Below are 27321 nucleotides of genomic sequence, written 5' to 3'. Positions count from 1 at the left end.
TCAGATCTTACCTTTTGGTTACATTGACTAAAATTCACCTTCCCTCTTTAGTCATTTAAAATTCAGCAGGGTCACAGATCTCTGAAGTACCTCAGTTGCAGCTGCTGTTCTGTGCACCAATATATCAGCAGACATTTAGTACTGTTATTTTTATATCCACATTGATTGACAAGTCTAGTTATCTTTCTAAAAAAGAGTGGGAGAAAATTGATCATGTGATACCTGGTACTTATCTAAATCCTTATGTATTTAAACGTAAACAAAGCATATCCCTCAAATTTTTTTGGAACAGAAATAGCATGTTAGCACACTTTATTAGTTTTGCCTAACAGCACTTATGTCAGTAACCAATATTTCTCACATAGGGGAGACTTAGAGTAAGTAAAGGGTTCAAAATCACTTACCATTGGACTCAATACTTCATTTTAAAAAGTTTGTTAAAGTTGCAGGAAATCCTAAGGTGTGGTACTGGCTGTGATAAGATTAAGTCACAGGTGCTTCCTTTCTTCTTCTTTTTACTACTAAATAAAATTTTACTTGCCTTTCATAAAAGTGGGGAAAAAATGAAAAGAACTTTACAAAATAAAAAAAAATCAAAATTAAGATTTTCACCTCTTGGTCATGCTCACTGTCATGTCTAGCAATCCACAGATTAATCCTCAAAACAACATACTTTCATATCACTGTTAAACCTGTCTCACAATTGAGACACAAAGGGCACTTCATGCCAAGTATGTATAGTCTATGAGGAACATTAGCATGCATGATGGTAACCAGAAGTAGATTCAAAGTCATGAGCCCAGACAGTAACTCACATAGCTAATCATTCTGAGAAAGCAGAGCTTATAAGAGTCTTACCTGGCAACTTAATTTGGGACTGCAAATAACATAGACCCTGTGCATGCAGGGGCTAGTATCTAAGCTACAAAGCTCATTGCAGATAAGCAACAACGTGCCCAAACTCCACCTAGACCCAACCATTTTGGGTGAAGTCCAGTCCATTAGGTGCATCCAGACTATATGTGACATTAGCAATAGTCTCCACTAGCGGTCCAGCCTCAGTAGGAGAATTAGTGAGTCTCAGCCTCAGTAACAGCTCAGGAGAAAGTACATTTACGAAGTAGTTCAAACTCTGTCAATCTCAAAGAGCACCTAAATCTCAGGTCTGTTTGCTTAGGGAGGGCTCTGTTGTCTTCCCTGCTTTCTTTCTCCACTTCTCTCCATTTCCTATTGTCTAACTGACTTTTAGTGGCTCTCCTGAGTAGGCATGAGCCTTACAAAGCCAATGAACAGAGACAAACTTCTTAGTTAAGCTTCCTAAGAGACTCTGTGGAGGCTGTGGATCTGTCTCTCTCTACTTACGGAAGGAAAGTATTCAGAATCATCCTGCCAAACAGACAGTCTGTTCTTTAAATGTTACAAGACCTAAAGTGCCCATAATTGAAAATGTGAATGTCGACAGAGAAACTAATGATATGGTCTCATTTTACACTAGAAAGTTGGAACAGATTATGGAACTAAACTTGGGTCTCACAAATTAATACCGAGACCTTTGTAACTTGTCTTCTTCAGCTCATCAACACATCTTTGCAGGAATTCCTTGACACATATACAGCATATTTTTTGCCTGTAAGCAGAAAGCTTTTCCATGTGCTTTATTTAGTTCTGCAAGTACATAGCACTAGCCACAAATGTGTAAACTACTTTTTATCTGTGCTTATAACAACCTCTAAGCAAGTGAGCAATTCACTGAAGACAGGAGGTTATGGGCTAGATTTTAAAAATCAATGTGAATGTATTACAACTCTTTGTCTAAACAAAATTTTGTGCAGTAATTGAAAAGGGACAAAATAAATAGTGTAATTAGTATAATGAAAGTAAGGTTACGCTGTTAAGGGTTGTTTGCTTTTTCTAGATTAGCAACATGACACATTTTGTAATTGCATTTCAGTTATTCAGCTGTGCTTGTGTTTTAAACATTTTGCACAATTGTTACACAATTACCTTGTCTGATCAATGTGTTGAAGGTTTTAAAGCTTGATTCAATCAGAGTAAATAGGGAGTATATCTGGTTGCAGTATGGCAGTAAGAATGATATTTCATCAATGTATCCAGAGGTGTTAGAGCAGATTCCAGTTTTCAAGGCTGTTAGATGCCCAACAGAACAGCTAGAATCTACCTGGATACCAGGATTTCTGTATTTTTTTTTCTTTTCTTTTTTAGGAAAAAGTGACTATTCCTGCTCTAAACACAGTGCTGAAGATGGTCTGGGTGCATTTTTTAGCAAAGAGTATTGCTGTGGTCACACTTGGAAAGTGACAGAACTGGGAAAAGCTGTATTAAAGTGGGAGTATATGGAGCTGCACAGTGTCTTAGCATGCTTGATCATTTTCCAAAGTGCTTAACACAACAGAAGTATCGGTCATTTCCATGCTGAGACAGAGAGGGTGGAGGCTGAGAAAGGAAAAGATAGGGACCTTCCTACAGAGAGAGACTGATCTCACCAGGAGAAGCACGAGGAGCATACTTCAGAGAATGGGCTGCTATGGTGAGAGCAGGGCCTGACAGAAACAGGTTTTAACAGCTGGTGTGGGAGTTTTACCTATAATTTTAACATACAGCCTGCCAAACCAACCCACAACGCAGTTCTCTCCAGAATTCATAACCTGACCAGTTGGGGCAATTTCATGCATGCTTAGGAATGAAATATTCAGCCTACCAATTTGAACACCTCAGGGACAATACCACAAATGCAATGACGGAAACCAGCGCTAACACCACTGAACTTCTGAATTATCCCTGAAATGATAAATAGCTCCTAGATTTTTTTTTTCCAGGCAATTTCCAAATACATTTCTATGTGGAAGAGGAAAGATAAAACTTTGGGCAGTGAAAGCCTTAAGTGCCAAAAGCTATAATAGACAAACCTTTATGTGCCGAGAGTGGCATACAATTTTCTGTGCAACAATAACTGAACATAAACTGTTATGTGCTCCTTATGTACAATTGTACATAAATAACACAGGGTTCATGCAGAGCTTCATGTAATGAAGTTTATGTGCAAAACCTTCCCATCTTACTAACTTTTTGTGCATACATTTGTGATAAATTGAACTTCCAAAAATAACCTGAAAAGCCATTAAAAAGAAAAGCAAATACAAAACTATGTTACATATCACATAAGAGAACTCAAAATGTTCTTAAGTTTTTGTAAAATTTCATGTCAGAATGTAATTACTTTTATAAAAACATAGGTTTCCACATACCATTCTAATCACATTTTGTAACAATTCCTAATTAGGCAACTACCAAGAGGCAACCTCCATTTTTATTCTTCTAATTAATGGTGGGAGATAAAAATAAGCAAGTAAGACCAATATACGGCAGAGCAGCCTTTTCTTACGGGCCAGTAGGGGGGGTTCATTATGATCGAAGTTATAGAGAGCACATAAAGTTTAAAAGCCCAAGAGCACAGGCATGGGTGTTTGCTTAAAAGACCTTCCTTTGGGCAGTTATCTATACCTAGTATTCAAAGACACTTTGCTTAAATGTTCCAGGTTTTTCCATTTCAAAAAATATTAATGGCCATGTATAGAATCCCATCTAGCAATCTGACAAACCATGTTACAAACTGCACTGTCTATAATATATATACTATATTGATGTAGATATAGATATCTGTATGGAGATAGTATATGCACACTATGTATATATTATAGAGTAAATCTATATACTTTCCTACATTTATTTTTTTCCTTCAATCACTACTATCTTGAAAACTTTTTCCTGTTGACTACTGTTAGCGCACGGCCTGAAAGGTTAAAACCAAAAAAACCAACCCCCCCCCTGATATTTTGTTAACTAAATCTCTAGATCTTTTTTGTAAGAGCATACAGGGATTTCCAGCCATTCTTTGTGCTCTGGGGTGTGTACACAGATAAATGCTAGGAAACAGGAAGGCCAAAAAGGGGATGCACTCATATATGGGGAGCAGGAAGAAAAACATGTACTGATCCCTAGGGAAACCGAGTAAATAATGGTACTGCAGCTCAATTATTTCTTACCCATGTCATCTAGTACTACTCATGCACACAGTCCCTGGAAATACACTTGTTCATTGCCTAACACTTTTTTTTTTTTTTGCCCCTAGAGGAGGAAGTAATGATGATGCTAGGAGAATCATAAATGCATTTTCAATGTGATAAAAAGACGAGGAGCAAAATCTCTGCAAAGAATTCTTGCAGATTTTTGCAAGCATGGAGTTTATTTAGATTCTTTCCTCTTAGTTTGTCAACATAGTCATTTATTCCATTGCCTCAACTCTCCCACGATCTAAGTGCCCACTTCTGGACTCAAGCCTATATTTAATGAAGGTCTTTTTAAATATTGTGCTTTCTAATAGAACAGTATGACAGATTTTGGAAAAGAGGCCAAATCTTTTAATTTGTCTTTTGTTCCTATCTCTGGAGTACTCTTTCAAGACAGTAAAGGTAAACTATAACACTACAGCACTATTTATAACATCAGCATATTTTCATGTTGCTTTACAAGTACCAAAGGTTTCTGTTCATACTTCATATTTTCTGTTCTGATCCCTACAGATTTCAACGCTCTGCTATAGATGTCATATTACAGCTAAAACATTCCTAAGTTTTATCTTCTACAGTTATTTTCCTTTAAATTATCTTTTCTTTCAGAAGTTATAACTTGCTACAGTGTGGTTCCACATCTTTATTCAAGGATGGGCTCAATCGTTTCACGATAAATAAAAATAAGCAAGTGCATACTTTTGCTCTTTATGATTTGGGACTTACCTAACATGTTATTTAAAATGTTAAATTTCTTTTTTTTTTTACCTTAAAGAAAACAAAATAAATGGAAGGATATTAAATATTCAGTTTGAATAAGATAGTCATCCTAGATGTTGGCTTTTAACAGAAATTCTTCCTCCTCCTTATTACTAGGACCTTGTATGAACTTCAGCTATTTTTAAACTATTCCTTTATGAATTCTCTTTAATAAAGACATCACTCGAACATTCTCTTCAAAGAACTACATTTCTGAGGGCCACCTTCTTTTGGAATCCAGTTTTTAATACCCATTATAAATACTCTGCATCACATACCCTAAGGCTTGTCAGGCATCAGGAAGGTTTTGAAAACATTAAGTGTATGAGATTCCCAAACTAAATTGTCATAATTAGTTTATTCTCCATGGCCATTATTTGTTTACCAACATTAATTCAAATTTTCCTGGAAAAAGGTCATGATAAAATTTTCAAGAATTCGTGACTTGTTCTGCTAGAAAAAGAGAGTATTTGCTAATGTATCTAATACTACAAACTTTTGCTGTTTCCTCATTCATTCTGAGAGATCCTGTTCACTCTCTACTAACAGAGAAAATATTTTCATAGCCTAAGTACCTTCTGAAGAGCTATGGAGAGTGCTTTTGAGAGACCACCTGCCCTGACAAAATTGTCTAAAGAGAGGACAGACAATACAGCCAAAGGAGAGGAGTATGTCTCCAGGGGGAAATGTTTTCTCCTGAAATAAGTAGTTCTTCTTCCACTGATATACTGCACCACGAGCTTTTACTTTAAAAAGGTTGTATTATCAGGAGCAAGATAAAGGCCTGAGCTAGTCGGACTGTATCCCTGCCTGTATCTCCCTGCACGAGAGCAGGGAGAGAATCATAGAATCATAGAATCGGTAGGGTTGGAAGGGACCTCTGGAGATCACCTAGTCCAACCACCCTGCTCAGGAGGGTCACCAAGAGCATGTTAGATAGGATCGCATCTAGGCGGGCTTTGAGTATCTCCAGAAAAGGAGACTCCACAACCTCTCTGGGAACTTGTTCTAGTGCTCTGTCACTCTCACAGGGAAGAAATTCCCCCGCACGGTCAGGTGGAACTTCCTGTGCTTCAGTTTCTGCCCATTGCCTCTTGTCCTGTCACATGGGACAACTGAAAAGAGTTTGTCCCCATCCCCTTGACACCCCCCCCCCTTCAGGTACTTGTACACATTGATCAGATCCCCCCCTCAGTCTTCTCTTCCCCAGGCTAAACAGGCCCAGCTCTCAAAGCTGTTCCTCATAGGGCAAGTGCTCCAGCCCTCTGATCATCTTTGTAGCCCTACGCTGGACTCTCTCCAGCAGCTCCATGTCTCTCTTGTCCTGGGGAGCCCAGAACTGGACACAGTACTTGAGATGAGGCCTCCCCAGGGCTGAGTAGAGGGGCAGGATCACCTCTCTCCACCTGCTGGCAACACTCTTCCCAATCCACCCCAGGAGACCATCGGCTTTCCTAGCCACAAGGGCACATTGCTGGCTCATAGTTAGCTTGTTGTCCACCGGCACTCCCAGGTCCTTCTCTGCAGAGCTGCTCTCCACAAGGTCAGCCCCCAGCTTGTACTGGTGCATAGGGTTATTTTTCCCTAGGTGCAGGACTCTGCACTTGCCCTTGTTGAACCTCAGGAGGTTCCTCTCTGCCCAACTCTCCAGCCTGTCCAGGTCTCTCTGAGTGGCAGCACAGCCCTCAGGTGTGTCAGCCACTCCTCCCAGCTTTGGATCATCAGCAAACTTGCTGAGGAGGCACTCTGTCCCCTCATCCAGGTCATTGATGAAGAAGTTGAACAGGATGGGACCCAGTCCTGAGCCCTGGGGGACGCCACTAGCCACAGGCCTCCAACTGGACTCCACACCACTGATGACAACCCTCTGAGCTCTGCCTTTCAGCCAGTTCTCAATCCACCTCACTGTCCACTCGTCTAACCCACACTTCCTGAGCTAGTCTAAGGGATGTTATGGGAGACAGTGTCGAAAGCCTTGCTGAAGTCAAGGTACACAACGTCCACTGCTCTCCCCTCATCTACCCAGCCAGTCATTCCATCAGAGAAGATGATTCTACCAGATTGGTTAAGCAGGATTTCCCCTTGGTGAATCCATGCTGACTACTCTCAATCACCTTTTTTTCCTCCATATGTCTGGAGACGATATCCAGAATGAGCTGTTCCACATCACCTTTCCAGGGATGGAGGTGAGGATGACCAGCCTATAGTTGCCTGGCTTCTCCATCTTGCCCTTCTTGAAGACTGGAGTGACAGTGGCTTTCTCCCAGTCCTCAGGCACCTTTCCAGTTCTCCAGGACCTTTCAAAGACGATGGAGAGCGGCCTGGCTACAACTGCCAGCTCCCTCCGTACCCATGGGTGTATCCCATCTGGGCCCATAGATTTGTGAATGTCTAGCTTGCCCAGAAGATCTCTAATCCTAACCTCCTCAACCAAAGGAAAGTCTTCCTTTCTCTGGACTTTCCCTCTTGCCTTCAGGCTCCTGGATTCCTGAGGGCTGCCCTTAGCAGTGAAGACTGAAGCAAAGAAGGCATTCAGTAATTCTGCCTTCTCTGTATCCCTTGTCACCAGGGCCCCTGCCCCATTCAGGAGCGGGCCCACATTTTCCCCAGTGCTCCTCTTGCTGCTGATGTATTTGTAGAAGCCCTTCCTGTTGTCCTTGACATCCCTTGCCAGACTCAATTCCAAATGGGCCTTAGCCTTCCCTCACAGCATCTCTACATACTCTGACTGCAGTCCTATAATTCCCCCATGTAGCCTGTCCCTTCTTCCACATTCTGTGTACTTTCCCCTTCTGTCTGAATTTGGCCAGGAGCTCATTGCTCACCCATGCAGGTCTCCTGCCCCTCTGCTGCACTTCTTCCTCATAGGGGTGCACCGCTCTAGAGCACGGAGGAAGCGATGCTTGAATATTAGCCAGCTCTCCTGGACCCCCCTTCCTTCTAGGGCCTTAACCCATGAGACTCCACCAATTAGGTCTCTGAAGAGCCTGAAGTCTGCTCTCCTGAAGTCCAGGGTTGCAATCCTGCTTGTTGCCTTACTTCCTCCACACAGGATCCTGAACTCCACCATCTCATGGTCACTGCAGCCAAGGCTGCCCCCAACCTTCACATCTCTAACCAGTCCTTCTCTGTTAGTAAGGACAAGGTCCAGCAGGACACCCTTCCTCACAGGCTCCTCCACCATTTGTGACAAGAAGTTATCATCAGTGCATTGCAGGAGTCTCCTGGACTGTTTGTGCCTTGCTGTGTAGTCCTTCCAGCAGGTGTCAGGGTGGCTGAAGTCCCCCATAAGGACCAGGGCCTGTGATCTTGAGGCTACTTCCAGCTGTCTCTAGAAGGCCTCATCAACTTCCTCTTCCTGGTCAGGTGGCCTGTAGTAGACACCCACAACAGTGTCTCCCATGCTGGCCTGCCCTTTGATCTTTACCCAGAAGCTCTCAACTGCCTCCTCCACCCCTAGGCAGAGCTCGATGCATTCCAGTTGCTCTCTCACATAAAGAGCAACTCCACCACCTCGCCTTCCTGTCCTGTCTTTCCTAAAAAGCACATAGCCATCCATGACAGCATTCCTGCCATGCGAGCTGTCCCGCCATCTCCCTGTGATTGTAGTTCAGACCCTCATCTGCTCTTTGCCTATTTTAGGCTTAGATGCACAAGAGTTTTTTAGGCACTTAGCTTCTATAGCTGTCAGGCAGAGCTGGGCATTTAAGATCTGCAATACTTTAACTCAATACTTTAACTGCAATACTTTAATTTGCAGCAGTTCACATCAATTTGATGGACCGAATGAAATGTCCATCTCCATGAAGTCAGTGCTTCACTACACTAATTTCCACTCACTCTTAAACAGTATTTCCAGAAATATTCACATGTTCTAGAAGTTCATCACTGAAAGGGCAGATTAGCTAATATTTGGTCAACATTTCAGGAAAGTGTAGCAGTTAATAATCAGCAGAGAGTAATGTGAAATATGGAAACGTATATGAATATAATATATCACATCTTTATTATTGATAGTTTTCAATATTTAGACTAAGATCTGCATTATCTGAAATTAAATTATTATTTAGCAACCTATCAATCATCCCACAGTTTTCTACCTTTCAAGAGATATAATTTTGTCACTTATTTAACTTCTAGCTGTAGGTGGCAAGAAAGTTTTTCAATTTTAAAATATTAATGTTTGAAAAGATAAATTAACTCTGTTTTTAAGATGTGCAGAAATCAAGTACCTTCATTGTGGCCTACAATATTTTCTGTTGTTTCTAGATGCTCTAAACTCAAGTATTAAAAATGTCTTGAGGAGGATGCTGAAACTTTGTTGCTTCATTGTTTAAGACACCCACTACAGATGTCCTGAAATTCTTGTACGTAAGCCTAGCTTGAGTTATGTTCCTATTTATTGACTGAGTAAATAAAATTATCAGGGTCAGGTTCCCATTGAGATTACTTCTACTCAGATTTTTCTTTTTCTAAACATTTGAGAAATTCCATAGGAATGTGTCATTTCTATAAATGTACTTGTCAATAAACTGTTTATCTAAGTTATTTTTGGAAACTGAATGAGAAAAGGAAAAGATCAATAGAACTAAAGCTCTTTAGTAACTGAAATATATATTTATAGGAAATTGTTTGTAGTATTAGCCATATTTATTAATAATAGTTTCTGCATTCACAACATTGTTCATTAAAAGAAATTGAAGAGTTTTATATAATTATTTGGCATTACTGCAGACCATCTGCTGGAGTACAAGGAGCAACTGAGTACAGTTCCTGAGTAAACTAGGTACATGCAATTGTGACTGAGACAGAAGCAAAAGCAGTCAGCTCAGATCTTTGAGTCCCGTGCTCCACAGTACGGGAGTCATGGCGTTGTAAGCCATCCTGTCTCCAGTCAATGTGCTCCTTTACAAATTCCATTGATGTCTCCATCCATTTTCTCTGATATGTGGAGGAACAATGGCTTGTTTCTGTTTGTCAGCAAATCCTTAAAAAGAGGACCTTGATAAAATGAGTGTAAAAGAGATTTGCTTGAGAAATCAGTTTAATTGGTCATGAATGAGCACAGATCATTGCAATCAGAAATTCATGCTTTTATATTGTACTTCTGTTCACAGTTCTGACCTGACTTCTTGTCTGAGTAAGGGTAATTACCAAGATATTAAAAAGTTCAAATGCATTCATTTTTTTTCTGGAAAATCAAACCGTGAGGATCAGTCTTGCCAAATAGATAATGAGATAGATTTTTTGTCCCATTGTCTGTAAAGTGGCCTTTATTTTCTTACAAGATCTGTGTAATTCTCAAAGGCTGCCTCTTTGCATTACTTTTTCTTGCTGTTCATAAATACAGGCTAAACAGTATTTAACACATAGAAAGATCAGGTTTTATTATAAAGGATTTCTTCCACCTTGAGCAATGCAGACTGAGATATACTGAATCACAGAAAAATATTGTTAAAATAATATTAAGGGTACAAATGCAAACAACAAAAAAACAAGGATGTGGAGAGGTTTCCCCTCGCCTCCTGCGTCGTCATTTTTGATACACTATGGTGAAAGATTCTACAACCTTTAGGAACACCATGAGTTATTTCTTGTGCTAGATGGTTACTATTATCATTTCTAGGAAGAAGTAAGGGACTGAAATTATTTCATAGTATCATTGAAATGTTGGTTGGAATTTCCTCCTTGAATCTTGACTGCACTGCATAGGGATGGACAGCTGTGGCTTTGCCTAGCAGAGTCTTGAAAACATCCAGAGATTTCACAGTCTCTGTGGGGAATTTGTTCCAGTGCTGCACTACCCTTTCCAAGTGAACCCCCACCTCCTGTCCATGTCTAATCTTAACATTTCAAGCTTCAGTTTGTCACCATTGCTCTGATTATATTGTCGGGCAGTACTGAAAAGAGATTGGCTTTGCAACAGCATATAACTAGTTACAGGCAGCTATTAAACTTCCTCTTTGCCTAATCTTCAATTTTGAATTTATTTCTGTCAAAAGAGAGGAATTTTTTGTTTCTGTATTGTCAAAATAATAATTATGCATTTTGAAACTGACAAAACTAATAGCCAAAAACTAAAATTCTCCAAATCTGTCCATTTCACTTCATTTTCCTTTCATTCACTGAACCAGCCCTTCCCTCACGAGCTGTCATTAGTCACTGCTCTGGCTATGTTGCTGAGTGATTTCTCCCATAATGCTTAGTGTCCCAGTTTCCACATATTTAATTGAAAATAAATGGCACCTTTGCCTAGGGATTTTTAATTTTGACTTCACATAGAACATAAACAGAATGTTTCAATGATCCTGTCATCAGAGAAGGTAGCTATTACTGAGAGGAGGTGGCTAAAGGAGATAATAAAAGCAAACATTGCTACTGGACACTGACTTTTGCCTGCCTTCTTGGCAGCAGCCATGGAAAGGGGGAACTTGAAAGCAGTGGGAAAGTCTCTGGGCCCTCAGCTTTTGTTTCATCAGCTATGCACGCAGCTGGGGATGTGCGTTTGGGACACAGCTATGGGGGCCCCCGCACACCCTTCCTGGGAAACCTGCAGGCATGACCACCTCTCTGAAATGCCGGTACACCAATGCACGCAGCATGGGGAACAAACAGGAGGAGCTGGAGATCTGTGTGCGACCGCAGGGCCATGATCTCATTGCAATCACAGGGAGATGGCGGGATAGCTCACATGACTGGAATGCTGTCATGGATGGCTATGTGCTTTTTTAGGAGAGACAAGGCAGGAAGGTGAGGTGGTGGAGTCGCTCTTTATGTGAGAGAGCAACTGGAATGCATCGAGCTCTGCCTAGGGGGTGGAGGAGGCAGTTGAGAGCTTCTGGGTAAAGATCAAAGGGCAGGCCAGCATGGGGGACACTGTTGTGGGTGTCTACTACAGGCCACCTGACCAGGAAGAGGAAGTTGATGAGGCCTTCTAGAGACAGCTGGAAGTAGCCTCAAGATCACAGGCCCTGGTCCTCATGGGGGACTTCAGCCACCCTGACACCTGCTGGAAGGACTACACAGCAAGGCACAAACAGTCCAGGAGACTCCTGCAATGCACTGATGATAACTTCTTGTCACAAATGGTGGAGGAGCCTGTGAGGAAGGGTGTCCTGCTGGACCTTGTCCTTACTAACAGAGAAGGACTGGTTAGAGATGTGAAGGTTGGGGGCAGCCTTGGCTGCAGTGACCATGAGATGGTGGAGTTCAGGATCCTGTGTGGAGGAAGTAAGGCAACAAGCAGGATTGCAACCCTGGACTTCAGGAGAGCAGACTTCAGGCTCTTCAGAGACCTAATTGGTGGAGTCTCATGGGTTAAGGCCCTAGAAGGAAGGGGGGTCCAGGAGAGCTGGCTAATATTCAAGCATCGCTTCCTCCATGCTCTAGAGCGGTGCACCCCTATGAGGAAGAAGTGCAGCAAAGGGGGCAGGAGACCTGCATGGGTGAGCAATGAGCTCCTGGCCAAATTCAGACAGAAGGGGAAAGTACACAGAATGTGGAAGAAGGGACAGGCTACGTGGGGGAATTATAGGACTGCAGTCAGAGTATGTAGAGATGCTGTGAGGGAAGGGTAAGGCCCATTTGGAATTGAGTCTGGCAAGGGATGTCAAAGACAACAGGAAGGGCTTCTACAAATACTAGGCACCAGTACAAGCTAGGGGCTGACCTGCTGGAAAGTAGCTCTGCAGGGAAGGAGCCGGGAGTGCTGGTGGATGACAAAGATGACAAGTTGGCTATGAGCCAGCAATGTGCCCTTGTGGCCAAGAAAGCCAATGGTCTCCTGGGTGCATTAGGAAGAGTGTTGCCAGCAGGTGGAGGGAGGTGATCCTGCCCCTCTACTCAGCCCTGGGGAGGCCTCATCTCAAGTACTGCATCCAGTTCCGGGCTCCCCAGGACAAGAGAGACATGGAGCTACTGGAGAGAGCAGAAATTGAATACTGGGCAGAAATTGAAGCACAGCGTAGGGCTACGAAGATGATCAGAGAGCTGGAGCACCTGCCCTGTGAGGAACGTCTGCGAGAGCTGGGCCTGTTTAGCCCGGGGAAGAGAAGACTGAGGGGGGATCTGATCAATGTGTACAAGTACCTGAAGGGGGAGGGTGACAAGAGGACAGGGACAAACTCTTTTCAGTTGTCCTGTGTGACAGGACAAGAGACAATGGGCAGAAATTGAAGCACAGGAAGTTCCGCCTGAACATGAGGGGGAATTTCTTCCCTGTGAGAATGACAGAGCACTGGAACAAGTTGCCCAGAGAGGTTGTGGAGTCTCCTTCTCTGGAGATCTTCAAAGCCCGCCTAGATGCAACCTAGAACATGCTCTAGGTGACCCTCCTGAGCAGGTGAGTTGCCTAGATGATCTCCAGAGGTCCCTTCTAACCTCAACCATTCTATGCTTCTATGCTTCTAATTGAACAGAGAATGATCTAAGAATGGGTAATTCAAAAGCAGTTGATGGTAGAATGGCTGTTGTTGACAGGATTTGGAATACTAAGAAAAAAAAACTGTTATTTCCATTATGTGGGGAAAGGTATTAACTTCTTTAAAAATATAAAATCTTCCAGTTTTGTTAAGAAATCTACAGGAGTTCTGATTCTTGAATCAAGGTTATTTTGTGCATAAAAAAATACAGAGTGATTTAAACAACTGCTGATGTCATTACACCAATAGGGTGATATGAAGGCCAAACCAAACATTGCTAGCGACCTTCCATGATGATGCAATATTTAAGAGGTGTAGAAGAATGTTCCAGCCTGGTTGGCAGCAGGATAAGGAGCTTTATACTCAAAAAAGATACTGTCACAGCATTTGTTATCATTGCTGCATCTGCCTACTTGCTTATACACATTTACTGTAGTTGTAGCAACTGTTTATACATTTCACTACTCTAGTCAAGTAAAAAAAAAAAAACTCTTACAGTTGCTTGAAGAAAGCAAGCCTATTCTGGTTCCCAGTCCCTCTTCTTTCCTCTTCCCTTGCTCAGTGTGTGTATTTCCTTTATCTGTTTTATTTTATTTCCATCTCCTGTTGATATACAAAGCTAGCCTTCAAAAAATTAAGTGGTGCTTACAGCTGCTTTTCTTGCAGGGAGGGATGCCTATAGCAAGGGGCACATTTAAACAAACTGAGTTCTCAAAGAGCGTCAACCGAGCATTTTCTGAATATCAGTTCCTTGCTTCTTACACTTAAGAAGAAGATCTTAACACTTTATGTTTCTTTGGAAAAAAAAAACAAAACAAAACAAAAAAAAACCACAAAACCTGTCAGAACGAACAGAACATATATATGACTTTGAATTCCTGTAAAAAAAAAAAAAAAAAAAAAAAAAAGCCCGCTTCAGATCTGTGACATTTTCACCATCTGAAATGGACTTCATTTATAGCAACTCTCACACCTTCTGAGAGTCCTGCTTAAATTACCTGCATCTCTGTGCCCTTCTTTCTGAAGTGCTGATTGAATGTTAGAGAAGAGAAAAGCAGCCTTTGGATATGTTAGAGAAATCGGCCCCTAGCTTATGCCAACTCTCTATATAGAATCACTTTGTCCAAACCAGTAAGAATGTACTGTGAAAGGCGTCTCCCTACACCAGCGGCTCATACGCATTTTACAGATGTAAATTTATTGGTAGTTTTAACATCTAAGTCCCAATTCATGTTCAGCAGGTATAACATTAATTGCAGGAACAGTGGAGACACCTCTAATTAGGATAAAATCCATAGGCCATACAGAGCTCTTTTGTAGGGGCTGCTGAAGCAAGTTAATTGGGAATTCCCTGGTGACAGAGGATGTGTCTCATGGTCACACTATAATGCTTCCAATTTAGTACTCAAGTCTTAATTTACGTACCATCCACACTGCCTACACTGTGATGCGCACTACAGCTCTGTTCTGGTATATTCAAGCCTTTTTGGCAAGGAAGTCTGGGTATGAAGGAAAGGAGTGCAGGCTCATATCCCAACCCCGCAGGCAGGTAGACAACTACACCAGAGCTGGTTCCTCCGGACCTGCTCTACGAAGGGAATGCCTGCTGTCTGGTACAGTGGGCAGCTTCTGGCAGGCAAAAGACAGGGATGAATAGGATTTAACAGTGTGCACTGAGGTGAGAGCCCCAGAAGCATCTCTCCCTTCTCTGCCCTCCGCACTGACCCTTCTGAAGTAAGAGTCCTATGCTCTCTTTGGGGAAGAACAGTGACAGGAGCAGCAGCTACAAGTATGTCATGGTCTGCACCACATGATGAAGCACTTATGTAATAGAAGACTTCCTGCATCATTCCCCCAGGACTCCTTTGCGGTTGAACACTCATATGGCAAGTCTACAAAGGCTGTAATGATTCATCCACTGTTACGCTCAAATTTTTGTGTATAGGCAAAAAAGAAGCATACTATATACATAAGTAAGTGAAGTCAGGAATTTATGATTAGTATAATGGAAATATTAACAGTTTAATCCAAGAATCATCATTAACCTAAATCTAATTATTGCATAAAAAGGAAGAATAATGATGAAGAAGAATACTTATATATTAAGTTACAATAATAGTAACACAATTGAAGTGGTGACACAGGTTGGTGGTGTCATTTGGTCAAGGCAGGGCAGTTATAGCCAGTTGCCAGCATCTGAGGTCCTTCACTGGGAGGAATGTGAGGTTCATGTTCATGGTTTCTTCTTTCTCCTCCAGATCCAGTCAGGATCATTATGTTTGCTAACACGCCTCACACCTTTCTCTTTTCTTCACTGGTCTGCAGTGCTAATGCTGCAGTAAAATTTACTACATTTGGTCCTTTTACATGTGTTAGATGCTATTTCTTTTTTCTCTTTTTTGTCTCTAAAACTAGTTTTGTTCCGCTCCAGGCTTGTGTTCCCATAACTGACCATAAGTGAGCTGTTTACAGTCGAGAGTCTCTGTGCCAAGCCTGGGTACCATTTCTTACCATCCCGTGCCTGCACCTCTCTACACTGCATCCTGCATCTCCACTTCTCTGCAGTCACACTAGGTCTGCAGTTCTTTACGCTCTGTCGTTATGTTAGAGTAATACCTAGGATAACTGCTTGTTACTGTTCTATATAAAACCCTGATTGTACCACAAACAAAAGTAAAATAAAGTAGCCATAGACCTGATCAATTAGAGAGATTGCTAAACCAAGTAAACCAAAGCTGCAGGCAGGTCAAGAAAAGTTCAGACAGAGCAGTCTGACGAGCCTCGGGTCTGAGGTCCTGCAAACTCAGTACAAAGTTTATGATCTGTTGCTAGCAATGGCAAGACAATACAATGGCTGCAGTGTTAAACTAGGCATTTCTAAGCTAGAACTAATCTAGCTAGCTTGGACACCAAGTGACACTTCACAGACACTGGCTTTAGGTCTCATGAGCCATGGTGGCACATATGAAAAGTGTGTGTCCGTGTCTTCAAGAGTACTTAAACTAGCTGGATTAAAAATCCCTCAATTATATGTAAAAGCTGAGGTAAAATTATACCTCCCAATTGCTGTGTGGATGCCAATTTATAAAAATAAATGATTGATATACTTCTCTGGATTGATTCTATGAAATCTCAGTGCATTACCTTAAAAATGCAGAAACAGGATAATCTGCTGGCATAAGCTGGCAGAACTCCACTGTAGTCAACTTTCCATTAACAGAATCAATAATGTCAATGGAGCTGTGCCAAGGTGGATCAGTATAAAATGTGGTTTGAGATGCTGAAATAGAAAGCATATCAATGAACAACTAATTACCTTATTTAATAATGTTGAATGGAAAGGTTTTTTTTCTGGTATTAGACAATTCCTAGCTTAAAAACAGTTCCAGTTTGTTATTATTATCATGATATACAAATTAATTATTAAATTAAGTAGCTTAGAATGTTATTTTCTGTTTGAATTCTTTCACTAAAAACATGTCTTGTTACTAGAAAGAAACACTAAAAGAAAAGAGAATAAGGAGGAGACAAAAGATGGAATTCTCCGTGATTCATCTCCTATCTCAGGAGGTCTTAAGCCCCTTTAATATTCAGTCTTATTCTCGGTAACTTAGTTAACTCTGTAATATGTCAAAAACATAAATATATTCTTTTTCCAGCGAAGTCTATATCTTAGTTTCCTACTAGGAAATGCTTATTTGTCTTGCTGCCTCATTTTACAATATATATGTCTCCCCTTGAAAATTTCTGAACCTGTTGGGCAATTTAAATCCAAGTGGACAGAGGGTATTAAATCTCAAAAATTCTTACAATTTCTGTGAACTCTGGCATTGAGCAGACACCTGATAAGTGCCCCAACTATTGGGAAAACTGAGACATGACTACATTGTTGAACACTGCTAAAGCCACATAGAATACACCCTTACAAATATCACTGGTGAGGAAGAAAATTTTTGTCAGAGCTTGAAACTTTCTCCTAGATGTTGAGGTTAATCAGCCATAAGACATAAATCAATAAGAAACTGGGCTTATTCTATTCAGGATATCATGGAACATGTTCCACACAGAGTGAAGTCTGTATTCTTGTACATTTTGGAATTTAAAAATTAAACTTCATTGGAGTAGAGTTTGAAGCCTCTACAATGCTTCTCATATGAGTTTCCTAGCCACCCAGGTAAAAAGCAGTCTGCACACTGCTTTGCCTTAGCAATTGATTTATTCCATACAGCAGCTTCTGTAGAAATAATGAACAAACACTTGAGTCTTCCACAGCCTGGCTAAGATTGATGATCCACTTAGTTATCTTGTAGAAGGACCTCAACAGCATTGCCCTCATTTTGAAAGACCTATAAGGCTGTGAATCATGACTTGAAGTGTGTTCTCCTTTTGATCCTAAGAAAAATATTCAACTTCACTATGATATCAAGGCTTACCCATCCTTTGTATTCTGCCCTGCCTATTGTAGGTCCATTTTACTTTCACAGTTTAGATAAAAATATTGCATAGGTGCACACTGACTCCAGTAACAAGACATCTAAATGGTACTGCAGTAGCATGGCACTGCAACAATTCATGCAAAACGGACAGGAAGTGTGTGCATGGCTCTAACACTAAGTGCTAGACAGGAACAACCAGTGTTCAGTCACAGTCAGAGGCAGTTTCTATTATTCATTCTTGACTCCTCATCTCCAGGCAGGAAGAGGAAAGTGGGATTAGTGGGAATTTTACCTCTGATTTCAAAGAAGCCAACATTTATATCAGGTGTGGTGAGCAAAATCTGCTTAGCCTGTTTCTGATTAGTAAGTGGGATGAGAAGCAACAAGGTTGGTATGAAGATGGAAAACTACATGTCTTTTCCACCTGTTGAAGTATACAAAGTATACTTCAAAGTATACCTCAAAGGAAAAAAAAGAAAAAAAAAAAAAAAAAGAAAGAAAGAGAGGTGGATAGGAGCTTCTTTTTGAACAGCTTCTTGGAAAGTTCAATTATTAATTGCTCCTTGGAATATAAAATTGTAACAAAGCTTAAGAGATTTAAACAGGAAAATCTGAGAATCATTTGCACTTTTTTTTTTTTTTTTTTTTTGAACTTAAAAGTCCCAGTGTTCATTTAGGAAGATAGAATTATCTGAAGTGAGGTTCTCAAACATCATTAATCACTGCAGATGGTTACAGACCCATTAAATTGTTAAAGTACCTGTTTGCCTATCAAATGCTCACACGGTAAGCTACCCTCTGATTCATGTAAGTACATTAGTTTTAGAACATATAATTAGCTTACAATAACTGTACTTGTGCTAATTACCAGTCCCTTGAAAGAAAGAAGTGGATCCTGTTGAGAAATGGGAGTGGCTGGAACTTAAAAACAGAGCTTCTAGATGAAGCAACAAGGGCTGGATGACTCAATGTGAAATGTTTGTCTTATTTCTGGTAAGTCTGATACTATTCCACAGTGAGCAGCTATATGAAATAGCTTGATTTCCTCTACCATCAATCACAAGAGAACAACACCGCACAAAATTTATCACAATTTGTCTTTTTTCAAGAGAATTTCAGAATGGAAATAGCATTAAAAAAAAAACAAAACACAAATTAATTTTGCACTCAAGTGGGCTGGGCTGTACTTTAGAATGTGATTGTTGGCCAGGAACTGCAATTTCTTATCATATATTAAGTCTTATCCATATGAAGCTCTCTGCTAGAGCGCACATTAGAGAGCTCACTCCGCAGGAACCGTTTTGGGAAAAATTTTCTTTGTTCCCAAAGCAATAGTCTCTCTATTTGGGAGAAGTGGGGTTTTACTCTATCCCACAGAATGGTTCAATTAATCAAAAAATTAATAAAGATATGATCAGGTAAGTTTACACAATACATGACAGAAGGGTTATTTACACTAAGAGGTTTCTGCGACCTGTATGCTAGCTTCATAGTAAAGGCATAGGAAAATTCTTACTCTGTGTAAATTGATATAATTTCAGTAGAAGTAGGCATATTTCTGACAACTCTGACCCTAGCATGTAATTTTCTCATAAGCCATTTAAATCATGATCTACAGGATTGCATTCTGACAGCATACTACAGAAAGAATGCCATGTGATCAATCACATGTCGTCTTGACAATACTGTTTACTAATCAACATTTTTTGTAAATAATTCCACAGATTTGTCCCTGTATACTCTGGCTGTACATATCATTATATAGTCCTGTCAGAGGAAACATGCTGGAGTTAGAACACTATCACTCATCACTAGAATATCATGCTGTAAACCAGAAAAGTAGTTACTTCAAAATAACTTCACTATAATTTAAGAGTAACCCAAGCCAAACTTAATTTACAAGACTTGAATTAAGTTTAATTAAAAAAAAATCCTGCAATAAATTTTGCTTTATTTTCTGAAATAGCTTTTCATGCTACAATACTTAGAAATTTTAAGACTGAGATGCAGTCAACGTACTGTATAGGCATTTTGCTGAAATTAACTGGTAGAAATGTTAGCAACGACTGCAAAACTCTAAACTTTCTCAAAGGCAGTATACATCTACCCATTTGTGTTTTTATTTATCTGGCTACTGACTGCTGCCATTACATTTGGAACAGAACCTGGACTGATTATTATGCCTGATAGTTCTGACTAACATGTTAGATAGTGTCATCAAAGAAGGTGAATCATGAAAAGCTGGCATGTCTAGTGAAGATTTGTTGGTTGGAATGTCTTTCTAAATCTGGTACTGCCTGAAGGATTATACCAAAAGATACTGGAAGTTTTCCAGAGTCCTATAAGCAGCTGATTAAATGTATGTGGTTGAGAACGTATGAAGTGATAGATTTAGGTAACAGCTAGCTGGTAGGTTAAAACTACTTTTAAACATATCTCAAAAGGACTAGATTCTGAAGGAATGCAAAAAAAAAAAAAAATATTGACACATGAAGTACAGGACATTCTGTTTTAATCCTTCAAAGTTTAGGTCTCAGGTAACATGCATTAAGGAAGTTTCCATGATCAGAGGTAGAAAAAGTATAATTTATAAGATGAAATGGAGGGTGATCAGAAGTTCCTTCCTTCATACACCTGGTCTCATGTAGGCATTCAGCATGTGAAGTAACTTAACTCTTCACTATTTTACTCTCAGACAGAATCAAATTTAAAGTTTTTGTCTGCAACTTGCACATTGGCTCTAGTAAATCACAGGCTATCCTGTAGTGGTAAAGCTTTTCTTAAAAATCTATGACAAAAATTATTGTTTAAATATATGCATACTATTGTTTGACTTTGAAAGGAACTTGCAAGTGACAGGAAAGCCATCTTCTGAACCTCTCAAATTAGTGTCAGTTTAAATAATGGACCAGTTAATTAAGTAACGGATGTGATTTACAGGCCTTCTCCTGAGGTAAAACAGTTTAAATATTCCACTTAATTGCCTGGCATTGGTTGACAGAGTGTATCTGTGATAGTATCCTAAATTTTCCACAAAGTTCCTTTAATTGCATAACCATTGCAAATTATCAATAGGTACAGAAGAGGAAGAAATGAGAACTAGAATAATCTATTTTCTAAAATGTTAATGTGTTTTTCCTTAATAAAACTTGATATAAGAATGACAAGAACTGCCAAGTATGATTACAAATTTTAGCAAGCTTTTGCTAAGAAGGAAGGACTGACCTTTTAAAACCTTATAACCTGATTGGGGAATTTCATATGGCATACAGACTACATTAACTAAGACTATAAGACTATATTAACTAATAGAATTAAGACATCATAATTACCAACTATACCCTACGAAATTGCTAATAGCTCAATGTCACCATCAGCTGCTTCAAACTGCATAATTTTTGCTTGAGCATGAAAGATTTTGAGACCTGTCTGGTCATTCTGATTCAATACTTCAATATTACTTTTGAAAAATGAGTTATTTCCTCGATTGATCAGACTCTACCAATATACAGTGGATCACCTCAGCTTTGTAGTGAACCATGTGCTGTTTATTCAGTTATTTACTCATTTATTTACTTATATCTCAGCAAAAATTATACTTTCTTCTTAAATTAGACTTTTTTGAGTTAGATTTAAACTGCTCCTGGCACAATGCCAATACCATCTCCCAATGATTTTGCGCAGTCCACCGAGGGCAAGGGGATACTACTGCGTCAGTCTGTTGGAAAGACATCATTCACACTAAAACTGCTTTCAGTGCCACAAAATATAAGGAAGGGAGAATTTGAGAAAACTAGGTCAAAGTGATTGCCTTTCTGATGACCTGATCTCATGAGCTTTCCTCACCAACATACATTCTGGAATTCATCTGCTCTGCTTATACAAGTTTGGCCGAAGGTTGCTGCCCTTTCCAGACCTGTAAACTCACATTCATGAGCTTCAGACCTCTGTGATCTCCTTATTGTAGACTTCACTATTTTTTTCTATCTTCTGCTTCTTTTAGCTCATTCATATCACTTTTCTATTGTTTTCAAGTAATATCTAAATCTTTTGCAATTGTATTAAGTTTGGCTTGTCACAAACTCAAAAAAGAGATCCACAGACCTACTTATGTTGTAAGGATTGATTATGCAGACAGCTGGGTTGGGGACTTTAATATTTTTATTGACTTCAGTTCTGGAGCATATGACAAAATCTGGATGAAGCTTCTGTTACATTAACAACAAACTCAGTTCAGCAAATGTACAAAGCCATTGTCTGCAATGTACATCTTTTTAAGTGACAGAATGAGACTTTTCAGTTTAAAATTGCCTGTATTCTTCAGAATGAAATATTTTGTTAAAATAATAATAATAATAATTTCAATCTTCCTTTTTTTCTGTGTTTGGGTAGTGTTTAACTAGGTATTTTTATTTTCGGGGAGTACATATGTGGAGGAATAACAAGAAAACGAATAGTGTAATGTTATTAATATTTGTGTGCAATAATCATTAAATTTATGAAGGTGTGAAGAAATTTTGCAAAGTCATAGGAGCGCAGGCAGAGATGGGTTTAACTACTTGACTATTAGAGGCCACAGAACCAGAATGAACAGAGAAGGTAGTACAAGTCAAGCTCAGTATAAATTCACTGGCCCTATTTGTTGTATATTGGGTGCAGAAAGTCCTGATTAATATCTCTTATAGTAGATTTCACCCCTAACATCTTTCTAACCCTTCTTACTTAAGAAATATGTGACTGGAGTAATATTCACATTAATTTCAATGGGGATATATTATTAAAACCTCTGCAAAAAGCTTACCAAGTATAGTTCAGAATTTAAGATGTTGTTAAAAAAAGACTTCAAAAAAAAAAAAAAAAAAAAAAAAAACTTCTCGTCTTCTGGTTTCAAGATAACCTTCACAATGTAAATCAATCCATAGGGTCTTTGTTGAATCAGTAATGAGACAGTCTAAAATAATGTCACCAAGAGAGGTTAAAAAATAACTCTTTTAACTGGCTTAAAAAATCTCAGGTCTTTGCTATCAGAGAGACATAGTTTCCCCTAAAGATTGTTAAAGGCTTAAGTCTTACATGGCCTTTCGAGATAACTCTACAAAATGACCTAACTTACTGCAGCAAGAATTTTCCTGTGAACTGACGCCTGGAAATCTCTTTAGACCATGAAGATTATTCGTTAGACTTTAAGCTTACATTTTAAGATCATCTCTGGTTGAATTTAGATTTTGAAAACTGATCGCACATTTTAATTAACAGTTCTGAATGGCACCAGCTTAAAGATTTTAAGGAAGATTTAAATATATAAAATGACATTAGAACTGTTTAAAACATTTTCACCCGTGCGATATATTGGTGAAATATGCTGGTTCGTCAAAGCCCTAATATTTCAAAGAGGTAGAACAGTTTTCATACAAACTTCCACTGGAAAGCTTTTGGTTCAAGAAAGAATGCTTTGTTGAGAGAAGCAGCAGGATAAAGCTCAGTTTCTGGAGTGTCAGTGGCTACAGTACTTTCTTGGAAGCCAAGACTGTAGATTTATGTCCCTGTATTGAGATGGAAAAACTCTGCTGGGCAGTAAATGCAGGAATGACCTCCAATTGGGTTCCACATACTCCTACCTTAGCAATCAACTTACAAAATCTGATGCACATAAACAATAATAAAAGGATATGTGTAAAAAAAATTTCTCTAATTAGATACTATGACTTTTTTGTCTAAAATTCTGTATACTGTAATACTTCCAGTTGTTTATCAAGACCTACCAAATGAAAACAATGGGTATGAGTGATTGATGACATCTTAGATGTGCGAATGTTATAATGTTTCTACTTCAAGAATTATTTCAAGTAAGTAGTCTATAACATGCTTAAAATTTAGCTTGCTTTGTCACCACTTTCCAACTCAACTCCACCAAATCCAATAAACCAAAATTACAACTGTTCCACAGCTGATTGAATAAAATGTTCATGTAATGAAAAATTGTGTAGTCTTGTTCTCACTAAAGTCAGTGGAAGATTTTAAGTCAAGATTGTAAACTTAATGGAGAATGCACTTTTAAAAGCACAGAATTATTGATAATCATAAAAGAAATTGCTGTATCTGAAGTATGAACTGCACATAACTTTGGTGTATATATATTTCTTAAATATTGTCTTTTAAAACCATTTTTCCAGACTACTAGAGAGGAAAATACAGAAGATACAGATACACAAAGGCAGGAGATGCAGCCTCATCTGCAGAGAGTTTGCGATTAACTACAGCAAATAGATAAAGTATTATAATGAGGAAATCAAATCCTCAGGGGTCCTGATTCATCTCGCCTATCTCTAAGCACAGTGTTTAAGACTATGGCTTGGCTGCTCCCCGTACACTCAGCAAGGACAGCGAGGCACCTCTGGGGGTGGGATTCAGATCTAAGATAAGGAATCTGCTTATGCGCGTGCCTCTCTTTTTCTACCAGTATCATATATAAGGAACCTAAGACAACCAGGTTCATAATTTAGGAATGTCAACAAGGTGCCTGAAGTCAGAGAAAATTAAGCTGAGCTGAGATGGACAGTAACATATTTTCAGTGACCCAGTAGAGCTGTCTGCTCAGGTGGAAATAAGGTCTGGATCTGGATCCATCTATCTGGTCATGCTACAGTAGCATGTCATAAATCTTACAAATATTATAACTGGTCAATAGTAAAATGCTATCCAATCCCAACAAAAACATGGCTAGTGTGGGCATGGTTCCAGGCAAACACATCTGTCCTACTGGATAATAACATGTAATCTTACTGCTGGATGTATAGTTTATCCAAGTCCTGTGGGAAGGAAGGCCTTTTGACTTACTGTTAAGTTATCACACACAGTTGAGGGAGAAAAAAAATAAAAAAAGGAAGAAAGTCTTTGAATTTAGTGAGCTTCCTTCACAATATTTCATTAAATATCTTCAGCTGAGGATATGATAATATTCTTCTAGTTACCCTACATTCTATAGGAAAAAAATCCAGTCTATTTGCCTAATTTGTCATTGACTTCGCTGTATTGCTAATGCTTCTAGAACCATCCCAATTAATGCACTGAGTCACGAACAGAAAAGTGATGTGGAAAATGAAAGGCAGTTTCTAGCCCTGTATCCATAAAGATTTAACGATATTGACAAAGGGGCCTTTGACCTTGTCTTTCCAGTGCAAGGGTTCATACTTATGCATTCCTCTACTCGCAGATCTTAGAGGAATTCTGGGAGGCCAACACACCACAAACATTTACATCATGACTCCCTGCACTTTGAAGAAATAATTATTTCTCCTGCTTTTGAATAATTGTCCTTTCTTAGGAATCAGATTATCCTCAGGTGTTAATTAATGAGGCAACACGAGAGATGGATCTTTCCCCTAGGTTTTTAAAAATATATTTTGAATACAAAGAGACTTGGGATGTTTGCTCTTTAAAACATGCATTAGGAAAGCTCTAATGAGCCACTGATTAATGATTTTCATCAGCCTTTAAGTAAAACCCAGAATCTACATCCTTTTCCCTTCTAACCTGTGTGTATACTTTGTATATGCGCATATACACCATTACAAAAATAGCTAAATGGATGAGAGGTGTAATGTTAACGTAATCAAATGATTCATGAAAATATTCATTATTTTGGAAACAACAACATAAGGAAAACACATTTCTTTCTCATGCTTTTAATGACTTAATTTTCTGAACATCTTTCTCTCACCTATGCATTACAGTGTTTTCTTACTGTGCAAAAGCAATCAGGACAATATATCATTTGAATGTGAGTAGTTTGTAAATACTTGATTTTATATGGCATCAGTCAGATGTAACTCAAAGTGAGGCATATCCTTTTGTAAAATGTAGCTGCAGAAACACACCTCTATGAGCACAGTCACCCACAAAACGCATTTAGGGACAGCTTGAGATTTTTAATGGTAAGGTTGAAAGGCTTATTATTGCTAAAACTAAACAAAAAGATTATGATAGACTATCTGGTTTTCTCTTCTACTTTCAGGTAACATAACCACTAATGTTTAATGAGAAGAACTAGTTGAACAACTTAAAAAAAAAATAAATCTTTAGGGGATTATGAAACAAACTTTATTTTTCTGTATTACTTGTCTCCTTTTTATTGTTAGCTGATTGCATGCATTCATGTATTTGACTTTTTGTTTATGAAGGATATTCTTGAGGAATAACAATTGTACAGTATAAATAAAGAATGTATTTGTTGTCCACAAAGTGAGAGAGTTCTTTTCGGAATTTCATTTCCTGGACAAAAGTGAAGAGGATAACTGGCATCTATATAGAGCAGGATGTGGAGGAATGTAGGAGCTAGACAGAGAAACTGAAAAAGAGAGGACAAGTATTGTGAGAGACAGGACTATGGAAACTTCTGCGAAACACAGCTAATATCCAACAAATTTAAATTACTCTTGAGAAGAATCATTTGTAGTTCCTGCCTCTGAGTGGGAAGATTTACCAAACTGGAGATAACCAATTCTGCCTAATAATGTGTCTCCACATCAAAATTCCCGTGTTGAAGGGAAGGGAGTTTCTGTCAGTAATAATCTACTGCCATAAAATGAAAGCACGGAGGCCAGTCCCTTTTTTCATCTTTAAGAAAGAAGATGCTCAGAACTCTCTGACAACTTATGTTAGTTTAACATTGTTTTAGTTTTCTACATCCACCGATTGTCAGAAGGAAGGATGTGTTGTGATGATCTTAAAATCTCCCTTTACTCTGATGGCTTACATTGAAAGGACAGAATAACCAGATTTAAGGAAATTCTTAATAGAAATTCTGAAACATAAACTTGAGTGTCTGTTCAACCTGACTTAAAACTTGATGCAGGAATTGTAGCCTTTTACCCCCTCCTCCCCAAAATCTGAAATTCTGATTTACTTGTCATTTATTGAATATTTTCCATAACTGAAGATTTGTTGTGTGTCTGTCTGCCTTTTACAGATACTATTCTCTGCTTATGGCTTTATCAGAATGTAAAAGCTTGTTGGGTGAATTGATATGTGAGATAAATTCTGAAAAATTGATCCAGAATACTTAGCTGATGTGTTATTACTTGCTAAAAACATTACAATAATTTAATACTTTAGCACTATAATTAAGTTTAGCTCTAAAAATAATTTCTATGTAGAATAATAGGATTTCTATGAGATCTGTGATACTTAAGCCCTAGGTTCTGCCTCCTGGAGTAAGCTTGCGGTGCATTATGGAAATATGAACAGGAATAGAACAAGTAAGCAACTTGAAAGGAAAAGGAAGAAAGTCTCCTTGACATTATTATTATTTTGTCTTATTTCATCACACTTTCTTCTTCTTTTTTGCTCTTGGTTCTTTCTTCTGCCTTCTTCTTCAATATCCTTCTTCGTGTTCTGTGCTTCCGATCTGGTAACTGAACTCAGTTTCCCAGGACTTTCTGCTTCCAGATTTTGCTCCTGTGTATTTCTCCTGTCAGTATGTGCCGCTCCTTGTTCCAGGCCTATGGATACCGCTAATTCACACAGGTCTGTCATGTGCTTATGGCTTATTACAATGGGTTTTTTATGAATGAGTTCAAACTTTCTCTGAATTCATGCTGGGAGTAACTGTAAATAAGG

This window comes from Rhea pennata, chromosome 1 (genome assembly GCF_028389875.1).
Source record: "Rhea pennata isolate bPtePen1 chromosome 1, bPtePen1.pri, whole genome shotgun sequence".
NCBI classification, from domain to species: domain Eukaryota; kingdom Metazoa; phylum Chordata; class Aves; order Rheiformes; family Rheidae; genus Rhea; species Rhea pennata.
Note: the sequence above shows the minus strand (reverse complement) of the source record.